The following is a 10,238-nucleotide window of genomic DNA, read 5'->3' on the forward strand; positions in this document are numbered from 1 at the left end:
CCTGAAACTTTTTTCCGGCCGGTCAACTGCCGTTGACCGCCGAGTCTCTTTTTTTTTTTTGATAATTTTGTTTTTCCTTAAAAATAATATTTTAATTAATATTACTGTCGTGGCTGCTAAATTACTGTCTCCGGCAGTTATTTAACTGTCGGAGACAGTAATTTAACAATTAGTTGACTTTTTTTTTTTCTTCAAAAATATTTTAATTAATATTACTGTGATTGCTACTAAATTGGAGACAGTAATTTAACAATTAGTTGACTTTTTTTTTCTTCAAAAATATTTTAATTAATATTACTGTGTTTGCTACTAAATTACTGTCTCCAGCAGTTATTTAACTGTCGGAGAGAGTAATTTAATTGATTTTTTTTTAATTTTGTAATTAATATTACTGTATTCGTTGCTAAATTACTGTCTCCAGCAGTTATTTAACTTTCGGAGACAGTAATTTAACTGTTAATTGACTTTTTTTATTCTTAAAAAAAATATTTGTAATTAATATTACTGTATCTGTTGCTAAATTAATATCTCCAGCAGTTATTTAACTGTCGGGGACAGTAATTTAACTGTTAGTTGACCTTTTTTTTCTTGGAAATTTGTTTTCTTAAAAAAAATTATTTTAATTAATATTACTGGTTTGGCTGCTAAATTACTGTCTCCAACAGTAATTTAACTGTCTTAGACAATAATATTAATAATATTACTGTTCGGGAAAATAATATTCATAATATTACTGTCCCAAACAGTAATATACTGTTTGTGACAGTAATTTAGAAGCCAAGACAGTAATATTAATTAAAATATATTTTTCTTAGAAAAAAAAAATTCAAAAAAAAAAAGTCAACGCCGCAGACCAGTGGTTGACCGGACGGAAAAAAAATTCAGGAAAAAAAACATTTTTGAAAAAAAATTATTTTTTGAAAAAAAAAAATTTGTTGGGGGTTAATGTGATATGTTTGTTTAAATTCGGGGTCAATGTATAATATTAAGGAAGTTAGATCATAATGGGTGGAATTGATAAGAATTATATTATAGAGGGTATTTTAGACTAAAGACATGGGGATGAGTTTAATTGAGACACTGTTTTTTTTAGGATCAAAATGCATTTAAGTCCTATGTGATGGGCCTTTTTGCCATTCGCCCTATATTAAAATCATCTAAAGTTGGATTGGGCCTTTAAACAACATGCAGGCTCATTTGGCTCCAAATACTAAATTTGACTTCCAGAAATACATAAAAAATCCATGAAGGATGATTACAAATCTGTATTGGGAATAAGGGATGCGTAATTAATTGATTAATTAATTAATAATAATAATTTAATATATATTTTAAATTTTATATTTACCTAAAATAATAATAATAATTTAATATATTTAATTATTTTGTATAATTTAATATATATTCTAAATTTTATATTTACCTAAAATAATAATAATAATTTAATATATTTAATTATTTTGTATGTACTATTGTTATGCAGTATTTCCTTGTGGTTCTTGGTTATTTCTTTGCTATAATGTTTTTATTCTTCAACATTTACAGTAAGTATTTCTTTCGTAAAAAAAAATTAAATAATAAAAAAGGAGTATGTATAAATCTGAATATGTTAATAGTTTATTAAATTTAATAATTAAATTATGCAGGATGGCACACACTAGCATGGATTACATTAATTCCACTAATTGTGAGTCTCGCATAAATAAATAAAAAATATGCACCGGTAAAAAAAGATATTAAATAAAAACTATTATGGTGGTCAGATAATAGTGTTGGTGGGCACCAAACTAGAGCTTGTGATCGTTGAGATGGCTCAATAAATTTAAGATCGGACGGCTGTGGTGAGAGGAGCTCCACTTGTAGAGCCCACTAACAACTTCTTTTGGTTCAATCGGCCACAGTGGATTCTTTTCCTCATACATTTCACCTTATTTCAGGTTCGGGTTTCTCTCTCATTTTTATATGGCCCAACAATCCACAACATTAATATCTTGCACCAAAAGGCGAAATCCTTCGCTCCCAGGGCTCTCATCTCTTGGCCCGACAATGATTGATGGAGGAATGTAAATCATGGTGTTAGAATCTCTTGGATTCTAATTATTCGAGAATTAGATGAAACTTGTGCCACAAGTTTACATATACCATGAGCTAAAGAAGGGAAGAGTCCTCGAAACTTTTAATTCTTTAAATTTGTCATTAATTGATTTATAGTAGGAATTATTCTTTTAAAGAGTTTCTTTGTATTGAAAATATTATTTCCTACGTGATTAAGAGTTTCCTAACCCTAATTGACTCTATTTCCTTGTAGGATTCTTATCACCTGTAGAAGTATAAATAGAGCAGCACTTTGATTATGACTTTGCAAGGAAACGCGTAAAAGAATCGTACCACAAGTCTAGATATGTCGTAATATAAGAAGGGGAGTTTCCTTGTGTTTTAATTCTTTATTTTATCATTAATTGATTAATAGTGGGAATTATCTTTATACAAGCATAATTATCTTTTTATATTTTATTGTCATATATTTGTAGAGTTTTAATAGATATGGGAATGATTTGTTGATAAGGCAAAGAAATCTCATATATCTCTAAGACTTATATTCTTACGTGACTTATGTATTTTTAATATTTTGGTCTCTAACTTTTCCTTGTATAGGGATTTCATGGCATAGGATATAAAATGAGAGCTATCTCAGCATAAGGAGCCGTGCCTTTATTTTGAGAGAAAAAGATTTCTATTTTCTTTGATGCTCCCGGAACGTCTTTGATCGAGAGAAGTTTTTCACAGAAAATATTTTTCCTCTCGTTTTTTATTGTTCCATCGTGATACGTGATTTTCATAGAAAATATATCGGCTTCAAGGCTTTGTGGTGAAGACACCAAGATTCAAGAAGTATCACAAGTTTGCTTCTTCTATATAAAAAGAAGATCGGTTCTTCGGGAGAGGGGCTTAAACAGATATCGGGAGGAGATCGATCCGCCGACTGAGGGATTCAGCGTTGAAGGGAGTTCAACCGTGCAGAGCAAGAGGCGTGCTGCAAATTGAAGATTTATAATTCAGCGTAGTATACAAGAACGGCGTCAACAAAGAGGGAGTCTTTATATTTTGATTAAGTCCTATTATTGTATTCGTAAAACTAAAAATTAGTAAATTTTATTTGCAGGTCCCCGTGGATGTAGGGTACAATTGTATCCGAACCACATTAAAATTTGTGTCTCGTTTATATCTGTTTTTACGAACTGCTTCACGAACAAGTGCAACACTTCACGCAACAGTAACGAAAAACTGAATCTGACACGAATAATTTATATCTGCACGAAATAAATTCTAACAATTGGCATCAAGAGCCTGTCACTAGATACACTTAGTGAGATTTTGGGATTTAATTTTTTTATTTTTTTTGTGCACATATGAATAATCATCGTGAAGGCGCATTCCTACCACCTGGCTTGGGTGAATTGAACTACTCTGATTGGAAAATAAGGATGAAGATGTTCATCAAATCTATTGACAAATGGGCTTGGCGCGCGATTCTAATTGGTTGGACACCGAATGAGTCACACGAGATCATTCAAACGCCAAAAGAAAAGTGGAGTGATGAAGAAGTACGAATAGCAGATTATAATTCCAAGGCAACCAATGCTATCTTGAGTTGTATCGATGACGACCAATTCAAATTGATATCAATGTGCAAATCAGCAAAGGAGGCATGGGATGTTCTACGAGAGGCCTACGAAGGAACTACTCCGATAAGCGAGTGCAAAGAAACTGTCGCTGAAACTGTTGTAACAGTTGGACAGACAGCTCAGACAGAACTTAGGTATGATAATTTGCATTCAATATATGATAAAAGATTAACTCCGTTAAATCTTGCAGGTGATGATGGGGATTCAGAATACAACAGCGATGATGACGTGTCAACATTGGAAGAAATAAAGCAATGCTATGAAAGGGTGTACGAAAAATTTCTTCAGGTATGCGAGTCAAATAAATTCTTAGAAAAAGAGAAGCTTGTCCTAATTGAGGAAAACAATGTATTGAAGGTACGAATTTCTACTCTTGAACAAAATGTTATTTCTGCTAGTAGAGAAATGGGTAGTTTGAAGGCTAAATTTGCTCAAACCCAAGATGCTATTTCTAAGTTTAATACTGGTAGAGTAACTTTGAATGAATTTTTGAACAAAAATCAGCCGAACTATGGTCGTATAGGTATAGGGCGTACTCTACTATCTAACGATACATTGAAACAAAAAGAAAATCCAAAAAGAAAAATCAATTTTGTTAAACAATCCACTGTGTCACAAACTGTTGCGACAGTTGCATCAAGACAGTCATCTCAAAGAAAACGTTTTGTCCCTACCTGTCATTTTTGTCATGTTCCTGGTCATATACGACCTAGGTGTTTTAAGTACTGAAAATGGTTAAAATAATAGTGGCCCCCTCACCACTTTCCGCTAAAATTGATCATGCTTTTGTGTCGTCTCAAAAACCCAAGATAAAAGTTGATTTAGTGAATAAAACTCAACAAAAAATCTGGGTAAAGAAATCTGATCTTAATTGTTTATCTGCCATTACTTCTTTAAAATCATGTGATGATAGTAGAAATTGTTCCAACAGTTCTGTTGACAAAATTGGATTGCGGCATAAGAAACTTGGTCTTCTGAATTGTGATAATTTGTGTGCGAAAAATAAGTTTATGAATCCAATTCAGCATTCGAAAACTAAGCTTACTGATATTTTTCATAGTTTCATAAGTGACTTGGTTGAAAAGGGGGTTGTCTCAATTGATTATGCTGCAACGGAGAATGAATTAACTGATGCTTTTGCAAAAACCCTTGATGCACAGAGATTTGATTCCTTGCGAAAATCGCTGGGAATTTATGTTGTTTAATCTGATGCAGTTGCATGAACTGTTGCATCAGTCTGTGTGTCTAGACTTGCAACTTTTAGTGGTACGACACTTCTTATGTTTTTGCATCTCATATAGGACCTGCATTAAGCATACTGCATATGATTGAGACAAATGTGAATTTTATACTTCGTGTACCTCTAAACTTCGTTGGAGTAGAACTTCACCAATTCCCAAAATGATTACTTAAAAGGCTCCAACTTATTTATTTCTCTGAATAGTCTTGTCATGGTTGGATGTTTTTATAGGGAAAAGCTGCCTCTTTTAATGAGTGAAAGCTACTCTTGAACTACTGTTACTAATATATATATCTACAACCATTTGGTCAGTGAATAGTTCGAAGCCTTTTTGAGTCGAGTCAGTAAATCACGTGGCCGAAAGCTCGCTACAAGGCTCAATTAGAAAGCCCAAGGGACTACACATTGCACGGCCAATATAAATTATAGGGTAAATTACACACACCCCCCTGAGGTAAGCTTAAATAACTGTAAGGTCCCTGTGGTATCGATAATTACACTTAGCCCCCTGAAACGTAGTCAGAAACTCTAATGGGATAATGAATTGGATACGTTATTCCGATAGGGTTCTAACGGACTATTGGTTTCAGAAAGTGGTGGAGACAACAAAGAGCTATGGGGTGACATGGCTCCCCGAACATTCCCGAAAATTTCTTAAATCACCCATAGCTCTTTGTTGTCTCCTCCACTTTCTGAAACCAATAGTCCGTTAGAACCCTATCGGAATAACGTATCCAATTCATTATCCCATTAGAGTTTCTGACTACGTTTCAGGGGGCTAAGTGTAATTATCAATAGCACAGGGACCTTACAGTTATTTAAGCTTACCTCAGGGGGTGTGTGTAATTTACCCTAAATTATATATATGGTCAGTGAATAGTTCGAAGCCTAGTTGACTCGAGCCAGTAAACCACTTGATCGAACACTCACTACAAGGCTCAATTAGAAAGCCCAGGGGACTACACATTGCACGACCACCATAATCCCGTTCCTTTTAATTGCTCTATTTTTCATGGGAAAAAGCTACCATTAGACGTGTGTGTACGCTACCTAATAAGAGCATCTTTGTGTTTGACTTGGGATTATTAAGTTTATTGGTTGCATTGGCAGTTGGATTTTTGGGGATTGCATTTATCGTGAATGTGAAGATAAATCCCATATGTTTTGTTTGTCCATGTTGTATCCTATTCAAATATGCCTCTTCACTCATGTTTACTTCTCATGTTTACTTCTTGTCTTGCATTAGGCATTATTTAAAAAAAAAAAAAAAAAAAAAAAAAAAAAAGAGAGAGAGAGAGAGAGAGAGAGAGAGAGACGGGATTTTTGTTCATGTGCCGGTTAAATTTGATTCTTATTGCAACCGGATCTATTGGGCCTACTACTCACATTTCCTCGTTTCGTATGAAGTTTGGCAATGTCTGTAGTCTTTGTTATTTAATGATAGATTTGATATCACTATCCTTTTGATTTCGCATTGCAATTATCGTGTGTTATTGAGTGTGTGAGTTTGTGATTTTGTGTTCCCGTCATGTATGGTGATTCTTCTTACTTACTTTCAAAATTCTCTCTACGTTTGATATTTTTGTTAAGTGTTTGAACAACTTGCTCGAATCAACAAGATCATTAGTCCATGTTGAGTTATCTATGCATGGTGATTGCCCAGAAAGGGGGAGAAAAGAACAGTAACGATGGCATGAACACAGGGGGAGTTCCGACAACTGTTGTGACAGTGCATCAGATAATTGCTGGAACAGTGCAGGAATGCAGGGAGAGTTCAGACAACTGTTGAGACAATGCATCATACAGTTGTTGGAATAGTGCAGAAATACAGGACAAATAAGGAGGAATTCATTGTAAAGGGAAGTTTATTCTGCTAGTGCGAAAAATTCATTGTAAAGGGAAGTTTATTCTGCTACTGCGAAAAATAAGGAGGAATTCATTGTAAAGGGAAGTTTATTCTGCTACTGCATATTTTTTATTGTTCTTTGCTTAATTGAACAACTGTACTCTATATGTTGAACTGTTTGATAAACTGTTGCAACAGTTTATATTTGCAGATGTTATTTTGATTTTGCTGACCCTTGTTCATGCATGTATCATATATTTAGGGGGAGTAAATGTTCTGACCAATCAATGCCAAAAGGGGAGAGTGTTAGAATCTCGGTGGGATTCTAAGTCCACAACACCAAGTGGAATTCTGTGGAGATGTGTATTAATATGATGAACATATTTTCCTTAGTTATCTCATTAGATAATTTGAGAAGAAATAATTTATCTCTCCACACTAACACCTGAACGTGTGTATTCAAAAGAGAAGGAATTTCACTTTTTCTAATATTGTGTTTATTGTCATTCATTGGTTTAGATCTTCACAAGAATGAAGTCATTTACAGGGGAGAAACACATGCAGGGGGAGCTGACTCCGTTGTGAACCACCTGCCGAAGCCACTACTGTGCGAACAGTTGCTGAAACTGTGGCACTCACTATTGCAGCAGTTGATGGCAGCACTCTTGTTGCGGAAAGAGATGGAGATGATGAGTTGTTCCTTTAATGCTGAGGATGATCTTTAGTTTTATTGTTTTCGTCTATCCTCTGATTGTTTTATTTTCAGGTTTTTACTCAGCGGGAGAAAATGATTATAATCAATAAACGACAAAGGGGGAGATTGTTAGAATCCCTTGGATTCTAATTATTCGAGAATTAGATGAAACTTGTGCCACAAGTTTACATATACCATGAGCTAAAGAAGGGAAGAGTCCTCGAACCTTTTAATTCTTTTAATTTGTCATTAATTGATTTATAATAGAAATTATTCTTTTAAAGAGATTCTTTGTATTGAAAATATTATTTCCTACGTGATTAAGAGTTTCCTAACCCTAATGGACTCTATTTCCTTGTAGGATTCTTATCACCTGTAGAAGTATAAATAGAGCAGCACTTTGATTATGACTTTGCAAGGAAACGCGTAAAAGACTCGTACCACAAGTCTAGATATGTCGTAATATAAGAAGGGGAGTTTCCTTGTGTTTTAATTCTTTATTTTATCATTAATTGATTAATAGTGGGAATTATCTTTATACAAGCATAATTATCTTTTTATATTTTATTGTCATATATTTGTAGAGTTTTAATAGATATGGGAATGATTTGTTGATAAGGCAAAGAAATCTCATATATCTCTAAGACTTATATTCTTACGTGACTTATGTATTTTTAATATTTTGGTCTCTGACTTTTCCTTGTATATAGGGATCTGATGGCGTAGGATATAAAAGGAGAGCTATCTCAGCATAAGGAGCCGTGCCTTTATTTTGCACTACTAGAAAATTGCAAATTAGCTACGGACGAATTCGTTGAAAATTAACACACATCCATCGCTAAATGTTGATTAGCGATGGATTAAGCCCGTCCCCATGTCCGTCGCTAAAATTTAGCTACGACAAATGAAAATCCGTAGCTAATTGTTAGCAATAGAATTATCTATGGCTAAATCCGTCACTATTATAGCAACAGAATGAAACCACTCTAAATCCATCGCTATTATAGCAATAGAATAATTTGTTGCCAAATTTGTCACTAATTTTAGATAGGCATATAGTCGTAGCTAAATCCGTAGCAAAAATTGCATTGAATTTAATATATATATATATATAGACACACACACACACACTACACGTATCAATGCCATAATTTAATACCTATTAATATGTTATATACCAATAAAAGTATCATACATACAAAATCAGTGCACAATATTTTAAACTTGAATTACAAATTCTAATAGTAGTCTTCCAAAAGCATGCTAGTCAGTCTTATATTCTTTCAAGTACAATGTTCTCTCACGAGATCCTCGTGCTTGATCTTCATGCTTCACTTGAATCCCATCCTAAACTCTAGCTTGCTATATCATAAAAGAAAGACAACATACCTGTAATTAGCCAAATAGCGACTTAAGCCAAGAAGACAACTTAGATGCTAATGACTACTTAGGTATAATATTTACCTTCAAATGTAGATACGTTGTTGAAAATTTATATTACCAGGAGGAGAAACAAATGACAGAGAAAAGAGAAAAAAAATTGAGAAGTGAGAAGAGCAAACTTAACTTGAATCTCCATTCAGACTTTCAACTAAGAAAAAGAATTCATCCCATTAACGTTTAAATATCATGCTACTGAAATGGCTGACATCTAGCAAAATAGAAGAAAATTCACGAGATATTAGCTAGATATTAGAGAAATATATAATATGAAATTAAAAGAAATAAAGATTGATAGAGCTTATACTTGAGAAAATCGAGCAATATGTACGAGTAAAATCAATGCCTCGTATGTGATTTTAACATATGGCAGGATCTTTGGCCACTTGTCCTGACTGGAAACATAGAAGAACCAATAAGCAAAACTAAAATTTGAATAAACCAAAATAAGGTAGAGTAATTTTATAAAAAAATTGTAAAACTTCAATAAGGAGCATATTTACTCCACATAGTAAACATTTCCAGCATATGCAAATGTCCAAAAGTAAACCACATCACCAATCAGTTTCAATCACATGAGACCCTGTGACATTCTTATGAAAAATTAAATGAAGAAAAGTAGATGATTTCTACAACATTACTATATTAATAGCATGTTAATAGTAAAAAGAACAAAATATTGCAATTTTATTTATTTTCTATCGTTGTGGCTCGAGGAATGCATTTATCTACTTGATAAATAGCACTGCCTTGTTCTACAGAGTGATAAACTCCCAATCATCAATTTATTTGCTTCTCCAGATTGGTGGAATTTGTGTCTTGCCGATTATCTGTGATTGGAAACGAAAATGTCTACCATCAATACGAACAATTCTTAGCAACTTTGGATATTTGACAGCAGTTTCAATATTGAATTAGAACAATTATTAAAGGCTATTGAAGAACATACCACATGAAACAGAGAGACTAATTTGCAAGAAGGATGAACCGACGAAACTGCAAGATTATGAACTTTCAGTAAAAGATCGAAAAAGCCATTGCTTAATAGTAAATTAAGTTGCAGATATAGAGTAACTTAAATCATATGCAGGCAATTAAATTATACTTGTAAAAAGTTCTTCGTTCTTTTATGCACATAAAAGATACATAAAACAACCTAGGTCAAAATAAAATAAAATTATACATATATACTGTACAAACAAAAAAACCTTCTGTTCTCTCTAATTAAACATATATATTGTTGCTTTGTTCTCCTCGTTTTGACCTCTCAAAATATCTCTGGGTAAACAACCCTCCGATGGAATATAGAGTCCCAATACATCAAAGAAATGC

At 33.3% G+C, this 10,238-nt stretch overlaps 2 long non-coding RNA genes across 2 annotated transcripts; both read right to left on the bottom strand.

Moving 5' to 3' along the window:
• Positions 1–8,605: 8,605 nt before the first annotated feature.
• On the bottom strand, positions 8,606–9,171 carry LOC148765816 (uncharacterized). Its single transcript, XR_016029268.1, has 2 exons — positions 9,034–9,171; positions 8,606–8,828 (listed from the first exon to the last, which is right to left on the bottom strand). It is a non-coding gene; the product is annotated as an uncharacterized LOC148765816 (long non-coding RNA).
• A 42-nt stretch (positions 9,172–9,213) lies between these two features.
• Positions 9,214–9,961, bottom strand: LOC148765817 (uncharacterized). Its single transcript, XR_016029321.1, has 3 exons — positions 9,856–9,961; positions 9,656–9,736; positions 9,214–9,301 (listed from the first exon to the last, which is right to left on the bottom strand). It is a non-coding gene; the product is annotated as an uncharacterized LOC148765817 (long non-coding RNA).
• Between the last annotated feature and the right edge of the window lie 277 nt (positions 9,962–10,238).

The sequence above is a fragment of the Erythranthe guttata genome, chromosome 13 (genome assembly GCF_056151865.1).
Source record: "Erythranthe guttata isolate IM_541 chromosome 13, IM_541, whole genome shotgun sequence".
Classification (NCBI taxonomy): domain Eukaryota; kingdom Viridiplantae; phylum Streptophyta; class Magnoliopsida; order Lamiales; family Phrymaceae; genus Erythranthe; species Erythranthe guttata.